Here is a 21,016-nt window from a genome sequence, read left to right on the forward strand (position 1 = left end):
GGAGTCTCGAAATGGTCGAGACATAAAGATTGATATATTGGACGGCTATATTTGGACACCAGAAGTGTTTCGGGTGATTTCGGAGAAAACCGGAGTGCCGGAAGGGTTACCGGAACCCCCCGGGGAAGTATTGGGCCTTAGTGGGCCTGAGGGGAGAGAGAGGGCAGCAGCCCAGGAGGTGGCGCGCCCCCTCCCATGGGGAGTCTGAATTGGACTAGGGGAGGGGGGCGCGGCCCCTCTTTCCCTCTCCCTCTCCCTCTCTTTCCTTCCCCCTTCCCTCTTCCTAGTTGGACTAGGAAAGGGGAGTCCTACTCCTACTAGGAGGAGGACTCCCCCCTCCTTGGCGCGCCTCAAGGGCCGGCCGGCCTCCCCCTTGCTCCTTTATATACATGGGCAGGGGGTACCTCTAGACACACAAGTTGATCTTCGTGATCGTTCTCTTAGCCGTGTGCGGTGCCCCCCTCCACCATAATCCTCGATAATATTGTAGCGGTGCTTAGGCGAAGCCCTGCGACAGTAGAACATCAAGATTGTCACCACCCCGTCGTGCTGACGGAACTCTTCCCCGACACTTTGCTGGATCGGAGTCCGGGGATCGTCATCGAGCTGAACGTGTGCTAGAACTCAGAGGTGCCGTAGTTTCGGTGCTTGATCGGTCGGGCCGTGAAGACGTACGACTACATCAACCGCATTGTGCTAACGCTTCCGCTTCCGGTCTATGAGGGTACGTTGACAACACTCTCCCCTCTCGTTGCTATGCATCACCATGATCTTGCGTGTGCGTAGGAATTTTTTTGAAATTACTATGTTCCCAACATATTCATGATCATTGCCTTAGATATCGTCATAACTTTGCGCTTTTCTATCAATTGCTTAGCGGTAATTTGTTCACCCACCGTATTATTTTCTATCTTGAGAGAAGCCTCTAGTGAAACCTATGGCCCCCGGGTCTATTTTTTATCATATAAGTTTCTATTTTCCATCATATAAGTTTCCGTTCTACTATTTTGCAATATTTTACTTTCCGATCTATAAACTGAAAATACCAAAAAAAAATTACTTTATCGTTTATCTATGTCTATCAGATCTCACTTTTGCAAGTAATCGTGAAGAGATTGACAACCCGTTTATCGCGTTGGGTGCAAGTTGTTTGATTGTTTGTGCAGGTATTCGGTCACTTGTGCATTGTCTCCTACTGGATTGATACCTTGGTTCTCAACTTATTGAATTACTTATCTTTACTTTGCTGCATCACCCTTTCCTCTTCAAGGGAAAAAACCAACGCAAGCTCAAGAAGTAGCACAGTGCTGCAAGGTCGTCAGGGATGAAGATGGACTCCGAATCCGGAGACGGCTTGATGGACAGCTTGTGCAAGTGCGCAAGGAGATACCGGATGGTACGGCCTGCCGGGATGAGCCAATCTTGGCTAGCGTGTCGGAGGCTTCGTTTTCTGTTCACGGGATGTGGAGGAACTCGCAACCATCGAAGGTGCTGGAGAGTTGTTGGACCGGGAAACGGTAGCTCTCCATGTTGGCATCCCGGGCGTCCCACTCGCTGGAACACAGCTGTACCGCCAGATCTGAGTTGCCATAGCATAGAATGCGCCGGACGCCGAGTTCCTTGGCAAGCCGGAGGCCGTGCACAAGGGCTTCGTACTCGGCAACATTGTTGGAGGCGGCGAAGTGGATCTTGAGCACGTACCGCAACCGGTCGCCCTTCGAGGAAGACAGCACGATGCCGGCTCCCAAGCCGGAGCGCATCTTGGAGCCGTCAAAGACGACGAGGAAGTCGGACAGGGCCTGAGACTTGATCATGGTGCTAGGCTCCTAGAGGATGGTGTGGCCTGCTAGCTCGATGGCCCACTTGGCAACCCAGCCAGAGGCATCCCGACAGCCCATGATCTCATTGATGGGGGCTGTGCTGACCACGGTGATGACGTGCTCTTGAAAGTACCGCTTCAGCTTCTTGGCGGTAAAGTACATGCCGTAGCACATCTTTTGGTAGTGCAGGTAGTTCTGCTTGGAGGCGGAAAGAACTTCGCTCAGGTAGTAGACCCGACGCTGGATGGACTGAATCTTTCCCTTCTCTGGTCGCTTGACCACCAGCACCGTGCTGACCGACTGCGAGGTGGCAGCAACGTATAGCAACAGTGGCTCCATATCAGCCGGCGCGACCAGGACAGGTGCGGTGGAGAGCATGCGCTTGAGATCCCGGAACGCTTCATCCGCCTAGTCGTTCCACTCAAACGGCGACGTCTTCTTCATCACCTGATATAGGGGCAACGCCCTCTCGCCCGGCCGGCTGAGAAACCGACTGACTGAGGCCAAGCAACTGGTGAACTTCTGGACATCACGTAGCCCGGTTGGCTTGCACATGTGCTTGATGGCCTTGATCTTCTTCAGGTTTGCCTCAATGCCGCGCTCAGAGACGAGGAAACTGAGCAGCTTCTCGGCCGGCACGCCGAAGACGCACTTCCCCGGGTTGAGCTTGATCTGGTACTCGCATAGATTGGCAAAGGTCTCCTTCAGGTAGTCAAGGAGCGTGAGGTGCTTCTTGGTCCTCACCATGATATCGTCGATGTAGACGTGAATGTTGCGGCCGAGTTGCTTCAGCAGGCATTTCTGCATGCAACGTTGGAAGGTGGCGCCGACACTCTTCAAGCCGAACGACATGGTGATGTAGCAGGACGCCCCGAAGGGCATCATGAAGGACGTCTTCAGGGCGTTGTCCGGGTCCAGCTTGATCTGATGATAGCCGGAGTAAGCATCCAGGAAGGACAGGAGCTCACAGCCGGCGGTGGAATCAATGACTTGATCTATCCGTAGGAGAGCGAAAGGATCCTTGGGGCAGATCTTGCTCAGGCTGGTGTAGTCTATCCACATGCGCTAGGTGTTGTTCTTCTTCAGGATGAGGACTGTGTTGGACAACCACTCGGAGTGAAAACACTTCCATGCTGAAGCTGGCCGCGAGTAGCTTGGCGACCTCTTCACTGATGGTTCTTCTCTTCTCTTCTGTAAAGTGACGTAAGGGTTGATGAACAGGCTTGGTGTCCTTGCAGACGTGCAGTTTGTGCTCGACATACTTCCTCGGAATTCCTGGCATGTCCTTGGGCTCCATGTGAAGATATCCCAATTCTCATGGAGGAAGTCAACGAGCTCACCTTCCTATTTGCTGTCGAGGCAGGTGCCCACAACGACGTACTTGCTGCAGGCAGGGTCTTCCGGGTTCAGCTTGACCTACTTGGTCTCGTTGGACGGCTGGAACGAGGCCTCGCCAACCGGCTCCTTGGCCGAAGCCGGCACGGCCGGCGTCTCGTTGGCCAGCGAGACAATCTGATCGAGCTGGCGCCGCTCCTCGTCTATGACCAGCGACTCGGCCAATCTGGCGCTGGCTTGAGCGCACTCCAATGACTTTCTATAGTCGCCGACGAGGGTGATGAGGCCCTTAGGACCCGACAGCTTCATCTTCAGGTTGGCATAATGGGGAACCTCCATGAACTTGGCAAGCGCAGGCCGGCCCAGCAGCCCGTGGTACGTGCTTGACAGGTCCACCACCTCGAACCAGATAGGCTCGTGTCGGGAATGATCGCTCGTGCTGACAGGACGTCAAGCTGGATCCGGTGGATGGGGGAGCATGAGAGGCCCGACACGATGCCATGGAACACCGTCCGGGATGACTCCAAGTCCTTTGCCTCGAGGCCGAGCTTGGTCATGGTGTCGCGGTAGAGGATGTTGATGCTGCTGCCACCATCAATGTGGACTCGCAAGAACTTGCAGTTGCATCGGGTTGCGACTATGGTGGGGTTGAGGATGAGGGCATAACCACCTGGGTTCGGCACGACAGCTGGGTGGTCCTCCTGGGTCCACCTGATCGGAAGCTACGACCAGTGCATATATTGCGGCACGCCCGGGATGACGGTGTTCACCTCCTATCGGAGCAGGCGCTCGCTACGCTTGTTGTCACCAAGGCTGGTAAAGACGGCATAGCTCGCGTTCTGGTTTGGGGTAGACTTCGTCACGCATCACACCGTTGGCCGGGGGCAAGGGAGGAGGCGGTGGAGGCGGCTGCCCCGCACCTGGAGCCGGAGCTAGAGGCGGCGGGATGTCGCCCCTCATGATACGCTTGGTGATGGCGCACTGTCAGAGCGTGTGCGTGGACGGCCTTGCGCCGTTGTGGTGCTTGCAGGGGCATCGAGCATCTCTTCAACACTCATGGCGGGTTGCCATGCCGTCTTGACAGTTTGTTGGCGCTTGTCGGACGGCTCGACCGCGGGCTCCTGCTCGGCGGCCACAATGAGACGGTTGTCGTAGCGTGGGGCATGTTTGTCGGCCTTGCGCTTGTTGTTCTGCTAGCGGCTGCTCTCGCCAGCTGGCTTGGGGGGTGGTGCTGGCATCACCTTACCGGATTCATCCAGCACCACCTGGACCTTCATGGCAGAGTCCGCGTTGGCGTACTTGTCCGCGATGACCATGAGCGTGCCCATGGTGGTTGGCTCGGAGCGCTGGAGCTTGTGCTTGAGGAGGGTGCCATCCCGACAGTCGCTCATGAAGTACTGAATGGCTTGGACCTCAGGGACGCCCTCGCAGCTATTCCGGAGCTCAGTCCAGCATGCGAGGTACTCGCGACCGGTTTCAGTCGGCCCCTACACGCACATGGTGAGCTGACTGGGACGTCCGGGATGCTTGTAGGTGCCAGTGAAGTTGCGCATGGAGGCCTGCTCGAAGTCAGCCCACGCGTTGATGCTGCCGGCCGGCAGGCTGTTCATCCACGTGTGGGCCGAACCCTAGAGCATGAGCGGGGTGTAGTGCACAACAAGGCGGCAATTGCCACCCGCGATGCTGATGGCGGTGGTGTAGTCGCTGAGCCAGTCCTCCGGCTTGACGGTGCCGCTGTACTTGGGGGTGTCGTGGGGCAGCCTGAACCCTTTGTGGAGCGGCTCATCCCGGATGCGCGGGGCGAAGCAAGCCGGTCCGATTGCGTTGTCTTCCTCCAGCTCGAAGGAGAGGGCAAGCTGATCGAGGCGATGGCAAGCGTCGGTATCACCGATGGTGCGCGGGCCTAGCCGGCTCGCGACCGGGTTGCGGGGAGCCGGGTCGACCGAAGACGGACGGGCGCGGCGGCCGGATTGCGGGGGGAGATCTTGCTGGTGTCGGCCTTCTGGAGCTGGCTCGTCGCCCAAGCCACCGCTAGTTGATACGTCTCCGTCGTATCTACTTTTCCAAACACTTTTGCCCTTGTTTTGGACTCTAACTTGCATGATTTGAATGGAACTAACCCGGACAGATGCTATTTTCAGCAAAATTGCCATGGTGTTATTTTTGTGCAGAAATAAAAGTTCTCGGAATGACCTGAAAATCAACAGAGAATTATTTTGGAATATATAAAAAATACTGGAAGGAAGATCCACGTCAGGGGGCCTCCACCTATCCACAAGGGTGGGGGGCGCGCCCTACCCCCTGGGCGCGCCCCCTGCCTCGTGGGCCCCCTGACGCTCCACCTACCTCAACCTGACTACATATATTCACTTTCAGGGAGAAAAAAACTAGGGAGAAATATTGATCACGTTTCATGATACGGAGCCGCCGCCAAGCCCTAAAACCTCTCGGGAGGGCTGATCTGGAGTCCGTTCGGGGCTCCGGAGAGGGGAATCCGTCACCATCGTCATCATCAACCTTCCTCCATCACCAATTTCATGATGCTCACCACCGTGTGTGAGTAACTCCATTGTAGGCTTGCTGGACGGTGATGGGTTGGATGAGATTTATCATATAATCGAGTTAGTTTTGTTAGGATTTGATCCCTAGTATCCACTATGTTTTGAGATTGATGTTGCTATGACTTTGCTATGCTTAATGCTTGTCACTAGGGCCCGAGTGCCATGATTTCAGATCTGAATCTATTATGTTTTCATCAATATATAAGAGTTCTTGATCCTATCTTGCAATTCTATAGTCACCTATTATGTGTTATGATCCGTTAACCCCGAAGTGACAATAATCGGGATACTTACCGGTGATGACCGTAGTTTGAGTTCATGTATTCACTATGTGTTAATGCTTTGTTCCGGTACTCTATTAAAAGGAGGCCTTAATATCCCTTAGTTTCCGCTAGGACCCCGCTGCCACGGGAGGGTAGGACAAATGATGTCATGCAAGTTCTTTTCCATAAGCACGTATGACTATATTCGGAATACATGCCTACATTACATTGATGAATTTGAGCTAGTTCTGTGTCACCCTAGGTTATGACTATTACATGATGAACCACATCTGGCATAATTATCTATCACCGATCGATTGCCTACGAGCTTTCCATATATTGTTCTTCGCTTATTTAATTTTCCGTTGCTATTTTTACAATCACTATAAAACACCAAAAATATTACTTTTGCTACCGTTACCTTTTACCACCGTTACCACTACTATCATATTACTTTGCTACTAAATACCTTGCTGCAGATATTAAGTTTCCAGGTGTGGTTGAATTGACAACTCAGCTGCTAATACTTGAGAATATTCTTTGGACCCCCTTGTGTCGAATCAAGAAATTTGGGTTGAATACTCTACCCTCGAAAACTGTTGCGATCCCCTATACTTGTGGGTTATCAAGACTATTCTCTGGCGCCATTGCCGGGGAGCATAGCTCTATTCTTTGAGTCACTTGGGATTTATATCTGCTTATCATTATGAAGAACTTGAAAGATCCAAGAACCAAGATTTATCCCTCAACTACGTGGGGAGGTAAGGAACTGCCATCTAGCTCTGCACTTGATTCACCTTCTGTTTTGAGTAAACTTGCGACACCTAAACCTTCTTCTGCTATTAATTCTGATATGTCACATGTTATTGATGATGCCACTTCTGATATGCATGATACTTATGATGAAACTACTTCTATGCTTGATACTACTGTGCCACTTGGTGAATTTCTTGATGAACAACTTCCTAGGACTAGAGAGAATGAAATTATTGAAACTGATAATATTGGTGAAAAGTGATGATGAAGATTCTCCCCCTAGATATGAAATGCCTGTTGTTCCTGAGGGTTATGTTATGGATGAAGAAACTGCTAGAGACTTTCTTGCTTGCAATGATAGGAGTGATCTTAAGAAGCTTTTAGCTAAACTAAAATAAAAAAACTTTGAATGCTAGAATGAAATATGATCCTGCTTATGCTACTTCACCTATCTTTGTTACTGATAAGGATTATGATTTCTCTGTTGATCCTGAGATAATTACTTTAGTTGAATCTAATCCTTTCTATGGCTATGAATCTGAAACTATTGTGTCACATCTTACTAAATTAAATGATATAGCTACCCTATTCACTAATGATGAGAAAACTCTCTATTATTATATCCTTAAATTATTTCCGTTCTCATTAAAGGGTGATGCTAAGATATGGTTTAATTCTCTTGATCCTGGTTGTGTGCGTAGTCCCCAGGATATGATTTATTACTTCTCTGCTAAATATTTCCCCGCTCATAAGAAACAAGTTGCTTTAAGGGAAATATATAATTTTGTGCAAATTGAAGAAGAGAGTCTCCCACAAGCTTGGGGGAGGCTTCTCCAATTACTTAATGCTTTGCCTGATAATCCTCTCAAGAAAAATGAGATACTTGATATCTTTTATAATGGACTAACCGATGCTTCCAAAGACCACCTGGATAGTTGTGCTGGTTGTGTTTTCAGGGAAAGAAATGTTGATGAAGCTGAAATTCTATTGAATAATATGGTGACTAATGAAAATAATTGGACACTTCCTGATCCAATTCCTGAACCAACTCCTGAGCCAACTCCGAAGAAAAGGGGTATTCTATTTCTCAGTCCTGAAGATATGCAAGAGGCAAAGAAATCTATGAAAGAAAAAGGTATTTAAGCTGAAGATGTTAAGAATTTACCTCCTATTGAAGAAATACATGGTCTTAATTTACTGCCTGTTGAAGAAATACATGGTCTTGATAACCCGACACAGGTAGTAAAGGTAAATTCTCTCTATAGATATGATAAGGCTGAAATCGCTCCTACTAAGTTTGCTAGCCAATGCTTAGATGAGTTTGATAACTTTATGGTTAAGCAAGAAGATTTTAATGCTTATGTTGGTAGACAATTGAAACATAATGCTTATATGATTGAACACTTGAGTGATTATATGGCTAATGTTAAAGGTGAACTAAAACTTATTAGTAAACATGCTTCTATGATTACCACTCAAGTAGAACAAGTACTAAAAGCTCAGAATGATTTGCTCAGTGAATTAAATAGTAAGAAAAATGATAATGCTGTTAGAGTTATGACTAGAGGTGGTAAAATGACTCAGGAACCTTTGTATCCTGAGGTCCATCCTAAGAGAATTGAGCAAGATTCTCAGAGAAATAATATTGATGCACCTAGTCCTTCTAAGAGGAAGAAAAAGAAAAATGATAGGACTTTGCGTTCTTCTAGTGAACCTCTTATTGACACACCTGACAATCCCAATGATATCTCTATTTCTGATGCTGAAACACAATCTGGTAATGAGCATGAACCTAGTGATAATTGATACGTCTCCAACATATCTATAATTTTTTATTGCTCCATGCTATTATATTATCTGTTTTGGATGTTAATGGGCTTTATTTTACACTTTCATATCATTTTTGGGACTAACCTATTAACCGGAGGCCCAGCCCAAATTGTTGTTTTTTGCCTATTTCAGTGTTTCGCAGAAAAGGAATATCAAACAAAGTCCAAACGGAATGAAACCTTCGGGAACGTGATTTTCTCAACAAACGTGATCCAGGAGACTTGGAGTGGGCATCAAGAAACAATCGAGGAAGCCACGTGGCAGAGGGGCACGCCCTCCACCCTCGTGGGCCCCTCGTTGCTCCACCGACGTACTTCTTCCACCTATATATATCCACGTACCCCCCAAACATCCAGGAGCACCACGAAAACCTAATTCCACTACCGCAACCTTCTGTACCCGAGAGATCCCATCTTGGGGCCTTTTTCGGAGCTCCACTGAAGGGGGCATTGATCACGGAGGGCCTCTACATCAACTCCATGGCCTCTCCGGTGATGTGTGAGTAGTTTACTTCAAACCTACGGGTCGATAGTTATTAGCTAGATGGCTTCTTCTCTCTCTTTGGATCTCAATACAAAGTTCTCCTCGATCTTCTTGGAGATCTATTCGATGTAATCTTCTTTTGGGGTGTGTTTGTCAAGATCCGATGAATTGTGGTTTTATGATCAAGTTTATCTATGAATAATATTTGATTCTTCTTTGAATTCTTTTATGTATGATTGGTTTATCTTTGCAAGTCTCTTCGAATTATCAATTTGGTTTGGCCTACTAGATTGATCTTTCTTGCAATGCGAGAAGTGCTTAGCTTTGGGTTCAATCTTGCGGTATCCTTTCCCAGTGACAGCAGGGGCAACAAGGCACGTTTTGTATTGTTGCCATCGAGGATAAAAAGATGGGGTTTATATCATATTGCATGAGTTTATCCCTTTACATCAGGTCATCTTACTTAAAGCATTACTCTGTTCTTATGAACTTAATACTCTATATGCATGCTGGATAGCGGTCGTTGTGTGGAGTAATAGTAGTAGATGCAGAATCGTTTCGGTCTACTTGTCACAGACGTGATGCCTATATACATGATCATACCTAGATATTCTCATAACTATGCTCAATTCTAACAATTGCTCGACAGTAATTCGTTTACCCACCGTAATACTTATGCTCTTGAGAGAAGCCACTAGTTAAACCTATGGCCCCCGGGTCTATCTTCCATCATATTAATCTTCCAACACTTAGTTATTTCTATTGCCGTTTATTTTACTTTGCATCTTTATTTCTCTTTATCATAAAAATACCACAAATACTATCTTATCATATCTATCAGATCTCACTCTCGTAAGTGACTGTGAAGGGATTGACAACCCCTTTATCGCGTTGGTTGCGAGGTTCTTATTTGTTTGTGTAGGTGCGTGGGACTCGAGCGTGATCTCCTACTGTATTGATACCTTGGTTCTCAAAAACTAAGGGAAATACTTACTCTACTTTACTGCATCACCCTTTCCTCTTCAAGGGAAAACCAACGCAGTGCTCAAGAGGTAGCAAGATGGATTTCTGGCACCGTTGCTGGGGAGATTCGCGCCAAGTCAAGTCAAGATTTGACTCCCGACAATGAGCCATTTCTGGCACCGTTGCCGGAGTCTATGCACAAGTCAAGACATACCAAGTACCCATCACAAACTCTTATCCCTCACATTACATTATTTGCCATTTGCCTCTCATTTTCCTCTCCCGCACTTCACCCTTGCCGTTTTATTCGCCCTCTCTTTTTGTTCGCCTCTTTTTCGCCTACTTATTGTTTGCTCGTGTGTTGGATTGCTTGCTTGTCACGATGGCTCGAGACAATACTAAATTGTGTGACTTTGCTAATACCAACAACAATGATTTTCTTAGCACTCCGATTGCTCCTCTTACCGATGCTGAATCTTGTGAAATTAATGTTGCTTTGTTGAATCTTGTCATGAAAGATCAATTCGCTAGCGTTCCTAGTGAATATGCCGCTACCCATCTAAAAAAACTTTGTTGATTTGCGTGATATGCAAAAGAAGAAAGATGTGGATAATGATATTGTTAAACTTAAGCTATTCCCGTTTTCTCTTAGAGATCATGCTAAAGCTTGGTTTTCGTCTTTGCCTAAAAATAGTATTGATTCATGGAATAAGTGCAAAGATGCTTTTATCTCTAAGTATTTTCCTCCCGCTAAAATCATCTCTCTTAGAAACGATATTATGAATTTTAAGCAAGTTGATCATGAACATGTTGCACAAGCATGGGAGAGGATGAAATTAATGATACGTCTTTGGATGATTATACAAAAATTTTATGCGGGGTTGAATTTTGCTTCTAGAAATCTTTTAGATTCGGCCGTCGGAGGAACTTTTATGGAAATCACTTTAGGAGAAGCTACTAAACTCCTAGATAATATTATGGTTAATTATTCTCAATGGCACACCGAAAGATCTACTAATAAAAAAGTGCATGCGATAAAAGAAATTAATGTTTTGAGTGGAAAGATGGATGAACTTATGAAATTGTTTGCTAATAAGAGTGCTCCTACTGATCCTAATGATATGCCTTTGTCTACTTTTATTGAGAATAATAATGAATCTATGGATGTAAATTTTGTTGGTAGGAACAATTTTGGTAACAACGCGTATAGAGGTAATTTTAATTCTAGACCGTTTCCTAGTAATTCCTCTAATAAATATGGTAATTCCTACAACAATTCTTATGGAAATTTTAATAAGATGCCCTCTGAATTTGAGACTAGTGTTAAGGAGTTTATGAATTCGCAAAAGAATTTCAATGCTTTGCTTGAAGAAAAATTGCTTAAGGTTGATGAATTGGCTAGGAACGTTGATAGAATTTCTCTTGATGTTGATTCTTCGAAACTTAGATCTATTCCACCTAAGCATGATATCAATCTATCTCTCAAAGCCATGAGGATTTCCATTGATGGGTGCAAAGAAAGAACTGCTAGGATGCGTGCTAAGAAAGATTGCTTTGTGAAAGCGTGTTCTTCTAGTTTCTATGAAAATAAAGATGAAGATCTAAAAGTTATTGATGTGTCTCCTATTAAATCTTTGTTTTGCAATATGAATCTTGATAATGATGGGACTAAATATGATCCACCTTTACCTAGAAGGCGTTCCAAAAATTCGGACTTTTTAGATCTTGATACAAAAATTGGTAAAAGTGGGATTGAAGAGGTCAAAACTTTAGATATCAATGAACCCACTATTTTGGATTTCAAGGAATTTAATTATGATAATTGCCCTTTTATAGATTGTATTTCCTTGTTGCAATCCGTGCTAAATTCTCCTCATGCTTATAGTCAAAATAAAGCTTTTACTAAACATATCGTTGATGCTTTGATGCAATCTTATGAAGAAAAACTTGAGTTGGAAGTTTCTATCCCTAGAAAACTTTATGATGAGTGGGAACCTATAATAAAAATTAAAATTAAAGTTCATGAGTGCTATGCTTTGTGTGATTTGGGTGCTAGTGTTTCCACGATTCCAAAAACTTTGTGTGATTTGCTAGGTTTCCGTGATTTTGGTGATTGTTCTTTAAACTTGCACCTTGCGGATTCCACTATTAAGAAACCTATGGAAATAATTAATGATGTTCTTATTGTTGCAAATAGGAACTATGTGCCCGTATATTTCATTGTTTTTGATATAGATTTCAATCCTTCATGTCCTACTGTTCTTGGTAGACCTTTCCTTAGAACGATTGGTGCAATTATTTGTAACATACCAAAATTCTAAATTTCGGAATGTTATATTAAATAAATTATTACGATTGTTTGTTTGATTGTTGTGTGATTGATTGTGTGAAAATGATTGGAAATTGAAAACTTTTTGAAAGTTGAATGAGAGGGAATAAAAGGACTTCCCCGAAACTTTCATCTTGCATTTTGATCACCATGGATCCAAATTTATTTCATCACAAAACCCTAGAGTGAAGATAATATGACTTCTTCCATTTAAAGAAATGAAAAGGGGTTTGAAAATGATGTGAATTCCATTTTGAAATATTTCAAACTTAGAAACTTTAAGCAACTCAATGAGTTCATGAGGGAAGATAAAATGACTTCTTCAAAATTCGAAGAAAGAGAGTTGTAACTTTCAAAAGAATAATTTGGAGGTCACTTTGAAGTTATTTGAAACTCATTTTCCATTTGAAGTTGTTTGAAATTCCAAATTCGAATCCAATTAGGAGTTATTTGGGTTTATATTCAAATTATTTTTCTCCTAAAATAAATAAATGGAAATAAGGGTAAAATGATTCCCTTCAATAGAAAATTAGGAGAAAATAAATTTGAAATCATTTTTCTATTTTAAAAAAGATTTTTATTGATTTTAAATGCAATAGTAGCACTGTTTGACTTTTATGAATTTTTATGGAATTTAGTTGAACTTGAAAAATAGTTCATCTTAGTGCTGCTATTTTTCTGAGCATTTTGGTATATAATATGCTTATATAATTTTTATTATTATTACTCAGTTTGTTTGTTTTTCTGACTGTTAAAAAATGAAAAACATTTTATTAAAAAAATTCTGTCGGCCAGGCCACCGGCCCAGCCAGCCAGACAAGCGCCAGGAGGCCTAGCGGCCCAGCCGGCAATTGGCCCACGGCCGACCTCCCGCGCCCGAGCCGGCCCAGCAGCGCCCCAGGCCTTACGCTTCGCTCGCCCGCGCTACTCTTCTCTCGCTCGCACGCAGCGCCCGCTGCAGGAGGGCCCCGCCCATCATCCTCAACCTCCACTCGTTCCACTCGGATAGAGCACGCACTCACGCTCCCGCAACCACCGGCGCCATTGCCCCAGGATAAGGCCTATCCGCCGCGACCCCGAGCCCCTCTTCGTGCCTATAAAACCCCCGTGACCCCCTCTCCCCATTCTGCCACTCCGCGTCGTTCCTAGCTCCTCGCAACCGCCACACTGCCGTGTTGGATCTCGCCAGAGTCGGAGTATCTCGCCGGAGTTTTCCATCGCCGTAGAATCCCCTACCTTCACTTTGTTTTTGTCAATCTTTGTTACTCGCCGAGGCGCATCTTATTGACATGTTTTCGCCACCTAGGTCTCGCTGGAACCGCCACCCCGATGACATGTGTCCTTGCCGGAGCATGGAGCCGTCGTCCCCGGGCAGCACAACCCCGACGCCCTCGAGGACACCCGCCTCCACCACCGGACTACCCACGCCGCGCCCGACCTCCCTGACTCCTTCCCCGCCGCCAAAAAGCACCGCAAGCGCCGCCCCGTCCATCGCCCGAGCCAGCGCCATCGTCCCTGTTCGTCGTCATCGGCACCGTAAGTGAACCTCCTATTTGTTTCGTTTAGTTTTTTTATTTAGTATTAGAATGGTTAACCGCTGTTCGTTTAAACCGGACGGTTTTGATTAAAACCGAATGTTGGTTTTCCTTAGTTTAGCCGCGGTAGTTGTTTTCCTTTATTTAGTGGCCGTTCGCCATTTAGCCCAAGTCGCGAACGCTGCTCAGCCACCCGGAAGCCGCCACGTGGCCAGGGACCTGGTCACGAATAAAACTTTCACAGTCAAGTCCCTGAGTTTTCAGTTTAGCCCCTAAACTTCAAATGGTTGTATCTTTTTAACCGTAACTCCAAATTCGACGAAACTAGCGGCAAAATGTTCGTCTTGAATAGCTTTATCCAGAGAACCAGCTTTGAAAATTTTTGGCCAATTTCAAATTTGAATTTATTCAGGTTTGAATTCAAACTTCAACTGGCCATATCTCCTAAACCGTAGCTCCGATTGATGTGATTCTTTTTGCACCGTGTAACTATAGCCAAACCCTGCCATTCGGACCATTGTCACACATTTTTCACACAACTATGATCTATCTATGATAGTTTTAGTACTATGCTTTATATGCACGATAGATCACATCACGGTTTTGCACCTTATGTCACCTATTGTTTTGCACCTAGAATTATTTGCATGCAAGTTATGTGTGCTGATTTCCCATTTGGTTTTTCGAGTCGGTTGTGTTGCATGTTATTGCTCTCTGGAATGATTGCATATGTATATTATTTTACTTTGACGATAGATTGTCCGGAGTGCGAAGACGAGTACTATTGATCTTTAGAATTCAACTACCGGTATCCAGGCAAGTTCACATTTGATCATTCCTTCAATTACCTATGTTTTATATTATGCACTTAGTCCTTTTGTGGTAGGATTGCATGGTAGGAGTTATTATTGCCAGATGGTTATGCCGTTACCTAGTAGTTCATTTGAGGTAGGTCTGATCTATACATCCTTGTCACCATCGTGTAAGTTTATTTTGCCTCACTAAATGTAGACGTGGTTTGGGAAGCGAACATAGCAGACATGAGTGACAAAGTAGTAATCAGGACCAAGACTTGTAAATGAACTACCTGGGTGGTATTTGGTTTGAATGGTGGTGAAGTACAGTGGGAGCATGCATGGTTAATCCATGATGGTGCACCACTAGTGGTCGGCCGCCTAGGCTCAAAGAGATCAATCGTATTCTCATGTCTAGAAGCTTATGTGTGCAGCAACAAGCCAATATGGGCTCTGGCTTAGTTGAGTAGTTAGTGTGACCCCTTCCGAGATGGGCTAGCAGATGTAGAATCAGTAGGTGTACCGGCCTATCCGTGGATTAAGGGGGAATACTTTCGAAAAACTATGTCTCGGTCATCCTGTTCTCAAACGCCAGGTAGTGTGAGAACTTCAAGGGAGGCGATCAAGTCTTGTGGGGAAAAGTGCGCAAACCTATGCAGAGTGTTAAAATCTAATCGATTAGCTGTGTCCCCGGTTACGGACAACTTGAGCATCTAGTAGTGGAAATGCTGGGAGATCTCATCACTCTTAATTAAATAGTTGGGTTTTAAATGAAACTTTGGGAATGGATTGAGTTGGGTTTACCAACTCATCCTATGATATACAGTAGTGGTATAATAATATCTTTTATTCTAGGGAAAAACTAGATTCATGCAAAAATTAAACTTAGAGCTTTCCACCAGCCAAATTGCATGTACAAATAGGTTCATTATTCTTATGATGTGACTTGCAAGTACATTCAATGTACTGACCTACAGGGCTGCAACGTCTTATGTTGCAGGAATTTTCTACGACGAGTAAGATTTACATTGTAGGGTTACGGTCTACACTCAACTTGCCGTTGGCATTGATGGGACTCCACACCCGTTTGATTGTTTTCGCTGAGATTTATGAGGTATATATCAGTTTTATGTTATTTATACATGTGATTGCACTTTGATATATACATTGATGTACTGTGTGTGGCACAGAGGCTTGACTGTTTGAGGTCGGGTCGCTTCAGAGATGGTATCAGAGCACATGTTGACTGTAGGACGTGACCCTAGAAACTGGAAAACCCTTAGGAAAGGATTTCTCTAAAACTTTATTTTCAGAAAGATCCTTTACCTCTCTTCTTTTCTGAGCTTTATAAAATCTTTCCTTTACCTCAAATAGTTAGACAATACCCCTTTTCCCTTTGACCACACGGAGGATCAACTGATAAGACCCCTCCAAGAAGGGCAAGATATCGGACTTCACCATACACTGGAAGAATTGAAGCTACAATAGTCGAAGCCTTTGAAGAATTGAAGAATTTGAAGACACCAACAAATTCCAAGATTTATATGACCTTTAGAGGACTAAACCCTTGTTGTATACTCATGTTAGATGCGATGATTTGTGAGCTGTCAGATTTTGTGTATGTTTTCCGACATCAACAAATAAAACTTATTTTCAAAAATATATTGGGTGTATTGTGTGTATCTCTCTCTATCTCTCTCGTATCTCATCCCAAAACCCTTGGACCCAATAGATGATGAATGAAAATGGACTTGTATTCTCTGAACCGATCACTCAGTTGGAGGCAGAGCTATGGATTCAAAACATGGAGAATCACTTTAGGAGATATTTGGTTGCAAGGAAGTATGAGGTTCAATATGCTCTTCAGTACTTTACAAAAAGTGTTGCAACCTAGTGGAAAATGCATCAAGCCATACAAGGATGTAATCGAGCAAAAACTTGGGAGGAACAGAAGAAGACTTTGTTGGGATCCCGTCTTATCCGGAAGCATGGTGATAACCCGATGAAGAAACCTTGTGCCTGCAAGATATGCGAAGAAATGGGACACACCTATGAAGAACACAAGGATGGATGCCCTCATTGTGAAGGAAATCACCAAGCTAAAGAATGTCCAACCATGAAGGTTACTTGTTTCTTGTGTGAAGGAACTACGCACTACCCTGCCCAGTGTCATATTTATCCCAAGGTACAAGAAATTACGAAGCAGCAGAAGGAAGCAGTGAAAGAAGCCCTCGGGGAAAGTTTAAGAAAACTGGTGATGAAAGAAGATGTTGACGACCCTGATGGAGAAAGCCTAAACATATTTTACTCTAATGCTTGCTATTCATGTGGAGAAGGACATTTTTCACAGTATTGCATGAAGGAAAGCGAAGAGTATCTGGGAAACTTCCCGACGGAAGAAGCGGACTTTGATCCCCAAGAGATAGAAGAACTAATCGAAACGAAGAAGTCCAGGAAGAGAAAGAGCATGTATCCCCAGAACAACCCAATTTCTGCAGAAAAGGACCTGAGTCATATCACTTGTTATAGGTGCAAGGATTTAGGTCATTACGCTAGGAAATGCCCAGCAAGGAAGCCAAGAACATAAGGAGCCAAGATAACCACCAGGAAGCCCCTGGATTTGTCTGAAGTCATTTGTTTACGCTGCAAAGGAGTAGGACATTTTGCTAGAGAATGTTCAGACCCGAGGAAAGCTTGATCTTGATATTGGGATAAAGCATGTAATAAATGTGGAACACACTTTTATTTTCGTTGGGGATGTTAAGTTGAGTTATGAAATGGAAATTGTAATAGTTCGTGAAGCAATAAAGTTGATATGTTTGGAATCTCATATGAGATGTTATGAGTTGCTTGTTGTTCGTGAGTGCCTCTCTCACTATGTCACCTAGACTTAAACCTTGAACCCATGGACAAGCTGACCCAAACCTTTCCCCAAAAATAACCACATTTCACCCAAGGAAATAGATACATTATCCTGAGTACCCCTTCTATCTTATACCTGGAGATGACAACCCTTTACGAGTCTTTTCTCAAGGGCCCGGAAATGATCATGACCCTGACTAGTGATAACCCACAAGTATAGGGGATCGCAACAGCTTTCAAGGGTAGAGTATTCAACCCAAATTTATTGATTCGACACAAGGGGAGCCAAAGAATATTCTCAAGTATTAGCAGCTGAGTTGTCAATTCAACCACACCTGCAAACTTAGTATCTGCAGCAAAGTGTTTAGTAAGAAAGTAATATGATAGTGGTGGTAGCGGCAACAAAAGTAAAGACAACAAAAGTAATGTTTTTGGTATTTTGTAGTGATTGTAACAGTAGCAGCGGGAAAGTAAATAAGCGTAAACCAGTGTATGGAAAACTTGTAGGCACCGGATCAGTGATGGATAATTATGCCGGATGCGGTTCATCATGTAACAGTCATAACATAGGGTGACACAGAACCAGCTCCAATTCATCAATGTAATTTAGGCATGTATTCTGTATATAGTCATACGTGCTTATGGAAAAGAACTTGCATGACATCTTTTGTCCTACCCTCCCGTGGCAGCGGGGTCCTATTGGAAACTAAGGGATATTAAGGCCTCCTTTTAATAGAGAACCGGAACAAAGCATTAGCACATAGTGAATACATGAACTCCTCAAACTATGGTCATCACCGGGAGTGGTCCCGATTATTGTCACTTCGGGGTTGCCGGATCATAACACATAGTAGGTGACTATAGACTTGCAAGATAGGATCAAGAACTCACATATATTCATGAAAAAATAATAGGTTCAGATCTGAAATCATGGCACTCGGGCCCTAGTGACAAGAATTAAGCATAGCAAAGTCATAGCAACATCAATCTCAGAACATAGTGGATACTAGGGATCAAACCCTAACAAAACTAACTCGATTACATGATAAATCTCATCCAACCCATCACCGTCCAGCAAGCCTACGATGGAATTACTCACGCACGGTAGTGAGCATCATGAAATTGGTGATGGAGGATGGTTGATGATGACGACGGCGATGAATCCCCCTCTCTGGAGCCCCGAACGGACTCCAGATCAGCCCTCCTGAGAGGTTTTAGGGCTTGGCGGCGGCTCCTTATCGTAAAACGCGATGATTTCTTCTCTCTGGCTTTTTTCTCTCCGAAAGCAAATATATAGAGATGGAGTTGGTGTCGGAGGGCATCCAGGGGTCCCACGAGGTAGGGGCGCGCCCTAGGGGGCGCCCCCCACCCTCGTGAGAAGGGTGTGGGCCCCCTGGTCTTCATCTTTGGCGAGAATTTTTTATTATTTTTCTAAGATGTTCCGTGGAGTTTCAGGTCATTCCTAGAATATTTGTTTTCTGCACATAAAACAACACCATGGCAATTCTACTGAAAACAGCGTCATTCCGGGTTAGTTCCATTCAATTCATACAAGTTAGAGTCCAAAACAAGGGCAAAAGTGTTTGGAAAAGTAGATACGATGGAGATGTATCAACTCCCCCAAGCTTAAACCCTTGCTTGTCCTCAAGCAATTCAGATGACAAACTGAAAGAAAGAAAAACATTTACAAACTCTGTTTGCTCTTGTTATTGTAACTATGTCAAGCCAGCATTCAAGTTTTCAGCATAGATCATAACTAACCACATTTGCAATAATTCTCAGGTCTCATAATTACTCATATCAATAGCATAATCAACTAGCAAGTCATAATATTAAATCTCGAATGACAACACTTTCTCAAAACAATCATAATATGATATAACAAGATGGTATCTCGCTAGCCCTTTCTGAGACCGCAAAACATAAATGCAGAGCACCTTTAAAGATCAAGGACTAACTAGACATTGTAATTCATGGTAAAAGAGATCCAATCATAGTCATACCCAACATAGATTAATAGTGATGAATGCAAATGACAGCTGTGCTCTCCAGCTAGTGCTTTTTAATAAGAGGGTGATGACTCAACATAAAAGTAAATGGATAGGCCCTTCGCAGAGGGAAGCAGGGATTTTTAGAGGTGCCAAAGCTCGGTTTTGAAATAGAGATAAATTGTATTTTGAGAGGTATACTTTCATTGTCAACATAACAACTAAGAGATGGCAATATCTTCCATGCTAAACACATTATAGGCGGTTCCCAAACAGAATGGTAAAGTTTATACTCCCCCTCCACCAACAAGCATCAATCCATGGCTTGCTCGAAACAACGAGTGCCTCCAACATACATCAGATCCCAGGGGGAGTTTTGTTTGCAATTAATTTTGATTTAGTTTGCATAAAGCATGGGACTGGGCATCCCGGTGACCAGCCATTTTCTCGTGAGTGAGGAGCGGAGTCCACTCCTCTTGAGAATAACCCGCCTAACACGGAAGATAAGGACAGCCTTAGTTGATACATGAGCTATTCGATCATACAAAACAGAATATTTATTTGAAGGTTTAGAGTTTGGCACATACAAATTTACTTGGAACGGCAGGTAGATACCGCATATAGGAAGGTATAGTGGACTCATCTGGAATAACTTTGGGGTTTAAGGGATTGGATGCACAAGCAGTATTCCCGCTTAGTACAGGTGAAGGCTAGCAAAAGATTGGGAAGTGACCAACTAGAGAGCGACAACAGCCATGTACATGCATTAAAATTAATAAACATTGGATGCAAGCATGAGTAGGATATAATCCACCATGAACATAAATATCGTGAAGGCTATGTTGATTTTGTTTCAACTACATGCGTGAACATGTGCCTAGTCAAGTCACTTAAATCATTCAAAGGAGGATACCACCCCATCATACCACATCATAATCATCGCAATAGCATGTTGGCACGCAAGGCAAACCCTTATAACTCATAGCTAATCAAGCATGGCACAAGCAACTATGATCTCTAATTGTCATTGCAAACATGCTTATTCATAATAAGCTGAATCAAGAACGAGGGACTCATCATATTTACAAAAACAAAAGAGGTTGAGTTCGTACCAGCTTTTCTCATCTCAGTCAGTCCATCATATATCATCATAATTGCCTTTCACTTGCACGACCGAACGGTGTGAATAATAATAAGAGTGTACGTGCCTTGGACTAAGCTGGAATCTGCAAGCATTCAATAAACAGGAGAAGACAAGGCAATATGGGCTCTTGGTTAAATCAACAATAATGCATATAAGACCCACTTCAACAATTTAATTATGGTCTTCTCCTACTAACCCCAAAGAAAAGAAAAGAAATAAAACTATTTACACGGGAAAGCTCCCAACAAGCAAAAGAAGAACGGGAAATATTTTTGGGTTTTCTTTTTAATTATTACTACTACAGCAGAAAAATAAACTACTAGTAATTTTTTTGTTTTTCTTAAGGTTTAACA

Source organism: Triticum urartu, chromosome 7A, assembly GCF_056163025.1.
Source record: "Triticum urartu cultivar PI428250 chromosome 7A, HENAU_Tu73, whole genome shotgun sequence".
Lineage (NCBI taxonomy): Eukaryota > Viridiplantae > Streptophyta > Magnoliopsida > Poales > Poaceae > Triticum > Triticum urartu.